We start from the raw sequence: 13,112 nt of genomic DNA, 5'->3' as shown, positions 1-13,112 counted from the left end.
GAATATTGAGGAGTAAAGAAACTAAACAAGGAAAAAATAATACGGAAAGAATGACTTATTGTGGCTATATAGACCATAGTAAGTGTACAGATGTCTAGGCAGAACAATTTACATAGAACCAGTAGTTGATGTGTAGATCAAAAGTCTGACACATACATTCACATTATTGCTCTACTGAATACTTACACATTTCTATTAAACTGAATTGGAGTCCACAAAGCATACCAAAAAGAAATGGGACTTTGTCTTCCGGGTTCAAGCCGGAAGTCAGCACTTCCGTTGTCATATGCGGAAGTATGGCTGAGTTCCGTCAGTTGGTTAAACGGAAGTGAGATTTATGAGCTACATCACAATAGCGGTGGCCCCATGCAGAGAAGTCATTATACAGAAGTAGCTGTTGCTGTGGAAAACCTACGAGTAGGACATCGTCTGTCGTGAGGGGAAGAGATCCTGACTTGATTGGTGAATCCAGTTAACTGAAGGAGACAGGTAATAGTCCCTTGCCCTTTTTTCCTACTTTTACCTCTTAGACATGTAAATTATCATTTTCCCTCACGTATGTGACTGGGACATTTCTCGCTGACATCCCAAATGTAGTTCTTATAATTTTCTCTAATGAGGCAGTATTGTTTCATTGGTAAAATAATGAAAATTCTTTACTTCCTTAGACTTCAGAAAATACCTATTTTCATTCTGGGAATTTGAAATTTACTTTTATTCCCGTCACTTTTATGTGCGTCAAAGTAATCAGAGGTTTAATGTCTTCTGGCTCTGCTTCATGGCCACTAGACACTGTACTCCAGAAATTTACTACCTCTTGAACGACAGCACCCATCTCTAACTTTGACTCTAACGTGTCTCAATGATTTCTTTGCTTTGTGATACGTAACCTCTCTAAGAAGCAGTTATCTGAATAATAGTCCATACTGATCTTACAATCTGAATAGGAATAACGATATATCTATATCTATATAAGTGCATATTTTCAATAGGTATTAGATATTTGAAAGATGGAATATGGAATTTGTTAATTCAGACATCAATAATTTAGAAAACCTTTTCCACATTCGCTTAAAAGTTGTCATGATGCATCACCTCCGTTTTGGTATAATGAAGAAAAATGCCTGAAAAATATGAACTTTTTTGAGTTCAAAAGTTACACATTTCTGGGGCTGAGAAGGTGGTTTAGTGGTAGAGTGCTTGCCTTGCATGCATTAAGGCCCTGGCTTCGATTCCTCAGCACCACATGTACAAAAAGAAAGAAAAACGCTGGAAGTGGCGCTGTGGTTCAAGTGGTAGAGCGCTAGCCTTGAGCTGTAGAGCTGAGGGACAGCGCCCAGACCCAGAGTACAGGCCCCATGTCAGGACATCCCCCGCCTTCATCTCGTTCCCCCCCCTCCCCCCCCCGCCAAAAAAGTTACACATTTCTATAGCTTGTTATAAGTGACCATGTTTTGTGAAGTAGACAGATATCAATATATTTCAAGTGTGTCTAGCAACAAAAATTATTAGAGATGAATAGGTTGTACCCAGTTTCTCATATCGCTGACAAAATCCCAACATTTAATACTTGTGGTTTTGAAGTATTTAGTCATGTTTTCTCTCAGAGAATTTTTCTCATCCTCAGGACTTGCTGATATTTATCTGACTGTCACAATGGAAAAAGGTAAAAATGTTTACGCATTTATTTGGGGGAATTATTTTTTTTTCTTGTTTGGAATCACAGAAAGTATATTGACAGGAACTGAGAGAATAGGATAGTAGGATTCGTCCTGATTGAATCTGAAACTTTAGACATTTTGATAATTATAACTTTGAATTTTGATGTGCTAGATTGAAAGGTGAAAAAGAATGTAAAATATTTGCACATTCTAGATGTAAATGTAAGACAGCAAATAAATCAGGGATGCTCAATGGATGTATGATTTCAGAAGATAAAACAAGCTAAGAGTTCCATTTGATTCCAATCAATACTTAGAATAAATTATAGAATCAATAACTAGAATAAATATTTTTCATAAAAAAATTAAGAACTATCTAATAGGAACTGACAGTACATCAGAAGTTAAATTCCAGAGTGATACTCTTTGTCATATTTTGAATTCCCCAAATAGGTATTCCAGATTAAGATAGAGTTAATAATGGAAACAACATTGAAGACTTGCATGTTCCCCAATATATTGATTTTCCCGAGGTATTTGTTCTCTTTCAGAGGAATCGGTGGATCCTGAGAGGTTATTGCAGTGTCCCTATGATAAAAATCACAAAATCAGATCATGCAGGTTCCCATACCATCTTGTGAAATGTAAAGAGGTAATGTTTCATTGGAACATGTTGATATTACATAATTTCTTTAGTTCATGGATAAATTTGAGTATTTTTATAATAAATTGTGGGAAATGTATGAGAAAATATGAGAGAGACTGTGGGCATAAATGTCATAGTGAGATTTTTGTATTTCTTCTGAAATCTCTGCAGCATGTAATGGAAAGGAAGACAATCATAGTCCAACTTGTTTATTTCTAGAGACGTATTTCTAGATCCCTATTCAAAGCAGAACAAAGGCAAGATCTTTTGTGTGGGCAATTATGTCAAACCGTGTGTGCCATATTTCACAAACATTAGAGGTGGTTGCCTTTTCCTCCCCATTGCCTAATGGCCAAAATGTAAATTAATGGTATTCTTAAACATTATTTCATTAAAACACCCACTGTATTATCATATGGCCTAGAATTCAGTTTGTATACTGTACTTTTCATGCCATGGTTATCAACAAAACATGGGAGATGCATTGTGTCTCTTTTCTATATTGAGGGTATTTATTACAAAATTTCTTTTCACCAAAAATTTCTTAATATGAAATGCTACAATAAGTTCCAGAGCTGTAGGAGAGGCATAGTTTCTGCTATTTTGTTTGCAAAGAAGACACATGTGATGACCCTCCATTTTGGATATTTTCAAATATATTGTGAATCACTTTATCTATGCATTTGTAAATTGCATATAAATAACCTATATTTGAGTAAACATAGGCCAAAATTGAGCACATATGTACGCTTCTAAACTTCCATATACAATTTATGGATCTTGGCACAGTTTCCTCATGAAAGAAATACTATTAACGTGAAAGTTTGATATCACTGTATCATTTTTTAATGCCATCCCAGGCAGGAGAGTCATAAACCTTCTTATCTACCCGATCAAATGAGAATAGAAGAAGTGCTATGGTGAAAATTGTAGAAGTCTAGCCTGTGCAAAAGGATGCACTCGTTTTTTTTCCTTCCCCTCCCCAAATTAGATAAATGTATATACATGATGCAGTGCACTAGAATCAAATGCAGTGAACACAGGGGTTAGACCAGGGGGAGGAACACACCAAAGGAAAAAAATCACATTGTTCATAACAAATACCTTAAAAATTATAACAAGAATGAAAAACAAAAACAAAAAAAAACACTTGTATCCCTATCTTATTGTTTATTTCATTTAACATCTTTTTAAATAAGGTTTTTATTATAAAATACTGTACAGTGGTTACAGTTACAGGAGGAAGATAATGAGTACTATTCTTATCAAGCATTTTTGCCTCCTCCTTTGACTTTCCCCTGCCATCCCTACCCCCGTCTCGAGAACTACATTCCCCTCCCACACTGCTTAAATTATAATGTTCATTTTTGACATAGTGTACTTTTAAAATAAATTTTACTGTGAAAACATGTACAGAGGGATTACAATTAATGAGTGTATTTTTATCCAAAATTGTTGCCTCGTCCTTTGTTTTTCCCCTACCATCCTGTCCCTCCCAACTCTTCAACTACACTCCCTTACCCCAATCCTCACCTCTGCTTAAATTGTAAAGTTCGTTTTTCAAAATAACGTCTTGTACATCTCATTGTTGCAATAGATCGATTTGTATCCCTATTTAAACATTTTGTTATTTCCCTTCCCCTCCCTAATTCATACTAACACCAAATACAGTGCAAACAGGGGTTATGCCATGGGGGAGGGACATACAAAACAAAAACAAAAATCCCATGGTCCCTTATAAATATGCTAGAAACAAGAGCAAGGAAGAAAAAAAAAACACCTATGTCACTATCTTGGGTTCATTTCAATTTATCATCTTATCTGACCTTTGCTGCTTGTCCCAGATATATACCAGTTATTGGTAATAAAGGAAACTATGAGACCTATGTTTCTTTGGGCCTGGCATACTTCACTTAATGTAATTTTTTCCAAGTCTTTCCATTTGCTAACAAATGGGGCCATGCCATTCTTTATGATGGAGGCATAGAATTCCATTGTGTATATATACTACATTTTTTTTTGATCCATTCATCTACTGAGGAGCATCTGGGTGGGTTCCATATCTTAGTTATGGTAAATAATGCTGCAATGAACATAGTTGTACTTGTAGTTTTAGTATGGTCTCTTTTGTGAACATGTGGGTAAATGCCCAAAAGTGGGATTGCTGGGTCATAGGGGAACTCTGGGTGGAGTCTGGGGTGAGGAGGAATCTCAATGTTTTTTTGATTTGCATTTCTTTTATGGCTAGAGAGGTTGAGCATATCTTCATGTGTCTATTTGCCATTATTTTTTTTTCCTTCAGAGAAGTTTCTTTTTCAGTCTTTAGTGCACTTACTTAATTGGCAGTTGTTTCTTTGAGGATTATTTGTTGTGGGATTTCATTTTTACAGTTTCAAGTATATTATATATATGAGACTCTTAGTGAAGATCTTTTCCCAATGCTTGGGCTTTCTATTGATCTTGCTTTGTATGTCCTTTGCCTTGCAGAACAGTGCAGCTTCATGCAACCCCATTTGTCCAAACTTTCTTTGAATTCTTGTGTTTCTGAGTCTCTATTAAAAAAATTTCGGCCTGGGCCAAGGTGACCAAAGGTTTCTCTTATTACATCCTGTAATGTTCGCAGGGTGTCTGCTTTTACTCCAAGGTCATTAATCCATTTGGAGTTGATTCTGTTGCAGGGTGATATATAAGGGTCTAGCTTTAGTTTTCTACAGGTGATTAGCCAATTTTGCCAGAACCATTTACTGAAAAAGCTATCCTTCCATTTCAGTTTTTTAGGTCCCTTATCAAAGATTCTGTGGCAATTGGTCTGTGGTTTTTGGGTATTCAATTCGATTCCATTGGTCCTCTTTTTGTGCCACTATCAAGCTGTTTTGACTACGATGGCTTTGTAGTAGAGTTTCAAATTTGGTATTGATATTCCTCCAGCACTGTTCTGTTAAGAATTGTTTTTGCTATTCATGGTTTCTTATTGTTCCATATAAAATATTGGATTATTTCTTCTAATTCCTTAAAGAATGAGGCTGGAATATTGATAGCTATCCCATTGAATTTATAGGTAGGTTTGGGAAGTATTCCCATTTCCACGATGTTGATCCTTCCAATCCAGGAACATGGGAGGATTTTCCCCATTCTAAGATCTATTTTGATTTTCTCTTTCAGATTTTTAATGTTTTCATCATAGATTTCTTTCACTTCTTTGGTTAATTCCTAGATATTTTATTTTTTGTGTGGCTACTAAGAATGGAGTTGCTTTCCTTATTTCAGCTGCTCTCTTCTCATTGTTGCCATACAGAAAAGTCATTGATTTTAAAGTTTAATTTTATAACCTGCTACTTTGCCAAAGTTTGAATCAGCTCAAGTAATTTGGGAGTGGAGTCCATGTGATTTCTCAAAATACAAGATCATGTCTTCTGCAAAGAAGGAGAGTTTTACTTCATTTTATCCAATTTGGATCCCCTTAGTATTTGCATCTTGTCTTATTGCTATAGTTAGTCATTCTAGCATTAAATTGAAGAAAAGTGGAGAGAGTGGGCATCCTTGTCTCCTTCCTGAAGTTAGAAGAAATGGCTTTAATTTTTCACCATTGAGAACAATAATGAGCCTTTATTGTTTTGAGGAATGTTCCATGGATTCCTAGATTTCCAGAGCCTTCATTATAAAGGTGTGTTGGATCTGGTCAAATGCTATTTGTGGATCTATTGAGATAACTATCCTTATCCTTGGTCTATTTTATGTGATGAATTATATTAATTGATTGGCATATATTGAACCAGCTAAGTATTCCTGAAATGAATGCTGATTGATCATCGTGTATGATTTTTGGATGAATTGTTGAAGTTGATTGACCAAAATTTTGTTGAGAAATTTTGCATCGATATTCATCAAAGAAATGGGTCCCTAGTTCTCTTTCTTTGATGAGTTCCTGCCTGGTTTTGAGATGAGGTTTATGATGGCTTCATAGAAAGAGTTTGGTAGTGTACATTCCCTTCCAAATTCATTGAAGAATTGGAGGAGTATTGGTGTAAATAGTCCTTTGAAGGCCTTGTAGAATTCTGCTGGAAATCTATTCAGTCCTGGGATTTTCCTACATGGGAGGTCTCTTATTGCTGTTTCTATTTCAGTGCTTGATATGGGCAGGTTAACATGTTTTAACTCATGTTGTTTTAGTTCCAGTATGTCGATATTTGCTAGGAGAATGTCCATTTTTGCCAAGTTCTCAAAGATAGTAGCATAACAGTTTGAGAAGTTTTCCCTTATAATGTTCTGAAACGTGATTGTTTCTGTGGTGATATTTCCATTCTCAACTCTGAGTTTATTTATTTAGGTGTGTTATCTTCTTTTTCTGAGATTTGCAAACGGTCTGTCAGTTTTGTTATTTTTTTCCGAAGAACAAACTGATTGTTTTATGGAGTGTTTCTATTGTTTTGTTTTGGGGTTTTTTTTGGATTCTAATTCATTTAATTCTGATTTAAGTTTTTTCTATCTACTGTATTGGGGTTTATCTTTCTGCTCTTTTTCAAGGAGTTTCATATGTCTCATTCAATTATTGGGTTTAGATCTCTCCAATTTGTTGATGTAAGAACTCAGAGCTATAAACATGAACATTTGAATTTCCTTTCTAATCTCTTCCATGAGCCACCGGTGGTTCAAGAGTGTGTTGTTCAGCCCCCATGTATTACCGGACTTTCTTTGGTGGCTTTTGGTGTTGAGTTCTTGTGGTCTGAGAGAATGCAGGGCATAATTTCAGTGTTTCTGAATCTGGAGAAGTTTGCTTTGTGACCTAAAATGGAGTCTGTTTTTGAAAAAGCACCATGTGCTTGAGAAAAATGTGAATTCTAGTGCTGGTGGGTGAAATATTCAGTAGATACCTTTTAAATTTAGTTGATCTATGCAGTTCTTTAGATTGGCAGTTTCTCTGTTGAGTTTTTGCCAAGTTGATATAGATAGGATAGATAGATAGATAGACAGATAGATAGATAGATAGATAGATAGATAGATAGATAGATAGATAGATAGATAGATAGATATAGATAGATAGATAGATAGATAGATAGATAGATAGATAGATAGATAGATAGATAGATAGATAGATAGATGATAGATGGGATAGTGCTGTGTTAAAGTCCCCAGGAATTAATGTCTTTGGATCTATATGAGACTTGAGGGAAAGTAGTGTTTCTTGGATAAATTTGGTGCTCTGTTATTTGACGAATAGATATTTAGAATGTTAATATCCTCCTGAAGGAGAGATCTCTTAATTAGTATGTAGAACCTTCTTTATTGTTCCTCACTAATTTTAATTTGAAATCTATTTTATCGATATAAGTATTGAAATTTCCACCTGTTAATGGGGGCTCTTTGCTTGGTAGATTTTATTCCAGCCTTTCACTTTCAAAATATGTTTGGACTTATGGGCAAGGTGTGACTCCTGAAGGCAACAGATACAAGATTCCTGCTTTTTAATTCAACTACTCCTGGCACTGTGGCTGTGTGGTGAAGTACTTGCCTAGAATGCATGAAGCCCTGGGTTCAATTCTTCAGTACCACCTACCTGTAAATGCCAGAAATCGTGCTGTGGCTCAAACGGTAGAGAGATAACCTTTAGCAAAACAGCTCAGGAACAGTGCCTGGGCTCTGAGTTCAAGCCCCAGGACTAGCAAAAATAAATAAATAATTTTCTTTAATTCAACTACTTAGTTTATGTCCCTTAATTGGAGAGTTAAGTCCATTGATATTGAGAGTTAGGACTAAAAGGTGTTTGGTAGTTCCTGCCAAATTTTCCACCTTCTCGGGGGCTGCAATAACTGGGTTCTTCTTATTGTTCTTGGATTCTCAGTTTGGGTGCAGTTTCTTTAGACTTCATTTTGGTCTTGTTGGTTTTCTATGGGTAGTACATCTTTAAGTATCTTTTGTAGGGATGGTTTGGTTGAGATCTATTGTTTCACTTTTTCTTTGCTATGGGAGATTTTTAATTGACCTTTGGTTATGAAGGAGAGTTTGACTGGGTACAGTATTCTTGGTTGGTAGTTCTTTCATTTTAGGGCATGGAATACATAATTCCAGGCTCCTCTTGGTTTAATTGTCTCTGCTGAGAAAGCTGAGGTTATTCTAATTGGGTCCCTTTATGGGTGATTTATCTTTTCTCCTTGATATCTTCAAGGATTTTCTCCTTGGTCTAAATTTTCTCCTTGGTCTCCTTGGTCTGTGCAGATTATTATGTGACAGTGGGATATCCTGTTCTGGTCTGGTCTATTTGGGGTTCTAAGTTTCTTGTATCTAAATAGGCCTATCTTTTTGCATGTTAGGGAAGTTCTCTGCTAGGATCCTGTTAAACAAATTTCTTAGACCATTAACTTCTGTCTCTAGGTGTTCCTCTACACCTATTGTCCTTAGATTAAATCTTCTGGTGGTGTCTTCCAAATATGGAATAGATCTATCATGTTTCTTGGATTCGTCTTGGTTAGTTGTGTGTTTTTCTCTCTGTTATCTAGGCTGTCTTCAATCCCTGAGATTCATTCTTCTGCATGGTGTAACCTACTGTCCAGTTTTTCTACTCTGTTTATATTGACTTTTCTTCTAATTGGTCGATTTTGGTGGCTTCCAATTCTCTGTTGCAGTTAAATTTTCGATCCTGTATGAACTTCTTTGCTTTCTTAATTTGGGGACACTGTTTATACTCAAAACACTTAGTTGATTGGTTATGGTTTTCTTGGACTTACATTCATCCTGTCGAGCTTCATTTAGTGTTCCCTTTGTAGTCTGCCTGCAATCCTTCAGTTATTTGTTTATGGATTCCATGAATGCCTCTACTGATCTTTGTCTATTCTCATCCTGCTAATCCAATTCCTGTATTACTCTTTGATTAGCTTTCTCAAGCTCACACTTACTGTGTTTCTCTTTGGGTGTCCTCAGCCTGCTCACACAATTCCTGTCTTTCTCTTTGATGTTCTCAACTGTCCATGCCATTCCTTTCTCTTTGACTGTTCTCAGCCTGCTCATATAATTCCTGTATTATTATTTGACTGTTCCCAGCCTGCTCATGCAATTCCTGTGTTAAACTTTGAGTGGCTTTCTAACACTCTGGAGATTCCTGTAGTAATTCCTGGTTTGCTTCCTCTTGCTCCTTATCTTACCGAGTCCTTTGCAGGTTTTCAGTCTTTTCATTCACCACATTTATGGCAGTGATTGTAGAGCTTTTGGGGATCTCTCCTCTGTATTATTCATTAACTGTTTTGTCAGCTGATTATCATGAGTGGGATTTGAGATACCCGGAATTGCCATTTTTTGGGGGCTTTAGCGATTTTTCTGCCCATTTTGTATGAAAGTAACAATTTTCTTGCAGAGCACTATTTTAAGGCAAGCATCTTCCAAAGTCCTGTAGTTGCACAGTATCTACCAAAGTCCTGTAGTTGCACAGTCAAAATGGCTGCAGATACAATCTAGTTCAAGAGATACAATCTATTCAACATCAAACAACTATGGACTAAAGAACTAAGAAGACCAAAGAGAGATTCAGCAAACCAGAAATTATTAGGTTTAGGGATAATTGTGGGGAAAAATACAATTAGAGGGAAGTGGAGAGGTAAAAGGAGAGTGAGGTTAAAGGAATCCTAATCTCAGTGGGGAAATGGATTGGACAGAGTGAGAGCAGCGAGATTTAAAAAAAAAAAAAAGAAAAATGGAAAAACAAAAATTTATATTTAAGAAATAATACAGTTCAAATTATGTAAGTATAAAGTAATGATATTGATAGAAAAAAAGAATAGGATGAGAGGACGGGAGAAATGAAAAGGAACATGAGTAACTAAAAAATAAAAATTCTTAAAATTGGAGTATGTGAAAGTTATATAGGTGTAAAGAGTTAAACACTACTATTAAAAAGTTAAGCTTAAGAGGTTGTGAATTGAGTAATAGATTTCTCGATTAAGTATGTACACGATGGGGGATAAGGTCTAATAATCGATGACAGATATATAGCTCATGATAAACAGAACATGTATATGTCTGGGAATAAGCAATTATGTTATGTAAAAAAGAAAGAGAAAAGAAGAAATAAAAAGGAAAAAAAAAGGTCCAAAATATAAAAAGAGATTACAAAAAAAAAAGCCCACAATCACACATATACAGCTAAAATACAAATTATGAGAGAAAAAATAATAGAAAACATTTTTTAAAAAATAAAAATAAAACATGGTAGAAAAAACAGTTCTGTGATTTTTTTTGAGTGGGAGGAAGATCTTGTATCTCCCTGTGTCCGTAACCAGGCTCCTAGTGGAGTCACTGGTCTGCTTCTGGTGTTTGTTTTTCCTGCTGTTTGATTGGTTTCTTAAGTTAGTTTGTTAGAGCAGGCAAAAAAATGCTCTGCATTGTCCAGGATTTTTTTATTCTTTCCCCAAGCTTGTTCAGAGAGAGGGAGATCTGCTTTGAGTACCACACAAAAGGGAGATGGCTGTTTCCTCTAACGTGGAGTTGATATGATATGGCCAGGTTCTAGGTAGGGTTGAGACTTTTCAGCAATCAGTAGCTTTTCCCTGAGGGGCTAGCTCCTGAAAAACTCACAGAGCCAAACCTGGAGCCATTTTCATGGTTTATGTTTACTGAGTTTCAGTTGTTTGCTAGGCTGTTGTTGGGACTGCAGAATCTGTTTCTGTTTACCCAGTGAAGAAAGACAGTCTTCTGGGAGTGAAGCACCCTCTGCCTGGGCAGGCTGATTTTCATTTGAGGGGAAATGAGCTGGGCAGGACAGATCGGTTCCTGGGACTTGCTAAATGGCAGTTTTTGTATTCTTATAAGATCTGAGTTGGAGCTAGCTGCTTGGCAAGGCCTTTGTCAGTATCAAAGATGGAGATCTCTGGTGTGGGGGGGAGTGACAGCCTTCTCACAGGTTCTCTGAGAGAAGTGAATATGATGTCATGGTTGTCTTCATGCGAGACTCTTGGTTCCTGTGCAGTCCTTGGTCTGTGATCTTCAGGATGAAGATTTCTGCTCCTTTTCGGTTCTTACTGGTGGTGAGTAGAATCCACTGGCCCAAAGCATCTGGTGCCCATATTCCAGAACTTGTCTATTGGTATGATGGCCACGGCCACCATCTCCACCGCAGCCACTGCAGCTGCAGCTACCAGCAAGTGCTCAGATCTGTCTCCTGGCTGGACTTTCCCTCTCTGGCCAAACTCTCTGTACTGTGATGGCACAATAGGTGTGATTCTGTAGCCTAGGACTGGTCACTGGAACACTAAAACTGCTTTCTGTGTGAGAACTTGTTTATCCTCCAGCTTCTCTTCCACCATCTTCCTCAGGTCTTCTGACATACAGAGGTTATAACGGGGGGTGGAGGGTAGGTACATAAAAAGAAAAAAAAATCATGCAGTACCTTACAAATATATTACAACAATAGCAGGACAGAAAAAAAACACTTCTGTAGTTATCTTGGGGTTCATTTCTCTTATCATCTTCTCTGAACTTTTCTGCTTGTCTCAGACATATACTATTTATTAGAAAAAAGAAACTATGGGACTTATCCTTCTTGGGGCCTGTCTTACTCACTTAATATAATTTTTTTGTCTTTCCATTTCCTATCAAGGGCATTTCATTTTTCTGATGGTGTCATCGAGCAGTTTTGCCTCCGACTTTATTTTACCAATACCATCCCCTGCTTTCCACCTCCGCAACTACACACCACCCTTGCCTTAACCCTCCTTTTTAATTGTAAAGTTCATTTTTTATGATCCTATGTACATCGCTTTTGAACATTTCTGCTTGTCCTAAATATACACTAGTTATTCGAAATAAGGGAAACAATGGACCTATGTTTCTTTGGGCCTGGCTTACTTCAATCAATATAATATTTTCTGAGTCTTTCCATTTCCAAAATATTGAGCAATATCATTCTTTCTGATGGAGGTATACAATTCCATTTTGTATATATTCACCACATTTTCTTTTTGTTTTATTTTCTTTTTTTTTTAATTTTATTTTATTTTATTTGAGAACATACTGTACAGAGGGGCTACAATTACATAATGCATTCATCTACTGAGGAGCTTCTGGGGTTGTTCCAAACCTTAGCTATGGAAAATAATGGTGGTAGTTTTGGTCTGGTCTTGTAAGTGATCATTTGGGTAAATGCACAAAAGTGGGATTGTTGGGTAATACAGGAGCTTTATGTGGAGTCTTTTGAGGAACTCCGTACTGCTTTGGCATACAGGTTGATCTATTTTAACAATGAAATATATGAGACACTATGTTGAAAATGAACTTTACAAATTTGGTGCGTGGCAAGTAGCAGTAGAAGGAAGGAGTTGGGTAGATGGGGAGGTAAGAGGTCTTAGGGGAAAAACACAGGAGGGAGTAACACTGCCTATAGGAAATGAACTCATTACCTTATTCATATAACTGTAATCCCTGTGTAAAATAACTTTACAATAAAAAATGTGTATTAAAAAAGGAAGTACTAGCACAGTACCTATACTGTGTTGTCAAGCCCGTGGTTGATATCCTGCACAAAGTAATCTAAAAAGAGAAAATTTGAATATGTTTCTTCATATTTAAACTTTTGTCATACAGAATCATCCTGATATTGCTGCCAAATTGGCTACTTGTCCCTTTAATGCTCGCCACCTGGTACCACGAGATCAACTCACTGAACATATTGCAACTTGTATGGACAAAACTTCTCTTGAAGATGATGTAGGTAAGCCTGATAATAAAACACAATCCAACTCAATGTAGGCCCTTTGCACCTGTATACTTCTGTGATGTTAGTTATCTCTTTGTTTGTAGATAACATCATATGGAACGAGAAA

The 13,112-nt window shown here is 36.5% G+C and overlaps 1 long non-coding RNA gene across 1 annotated transcript; it reads left to right on the top strand.

Annotated features, from left to right (window-relative positions):
- The first annotated feature begins 334 nt into the window (after nt 1-334).
- Nucleotides 335-12,978, top strand: LOC138841404 (uncharacterized). The gene is made up of 4 exons (XR_011376414.1): nt 335-489; nt 1,628-1,666; nt 2,213-2,313; nt 12,874-12,978. It is a non-coding gene; the product is annotated as an uncharacterized lncRNA (long non-coding RNA).
- Nucleotides 12,979-13,112: the final 134 nt, after the last annotated feature.

The sequence above is a fragment of the Dipodomys merriami genome, unplaced genomic scaffold (genome assembly GCF_024711535.1).
Source record: "Dipodomys merriami isolate MVZ:Mamm:240054 unplaced genomic scaffold, mDipMer1.0.p SCAF_3193, whole genome shotgun sequence".
Lineage (NCBI taxonomy): Eukaryota > Metazoa > Chordata > Mammalia > Rodentia > Heteromyidae > Dipodomys > Dipodomys merriami.
This window is presented reverse-complemented; position numbering and strand designations above follow the sequence as displayed.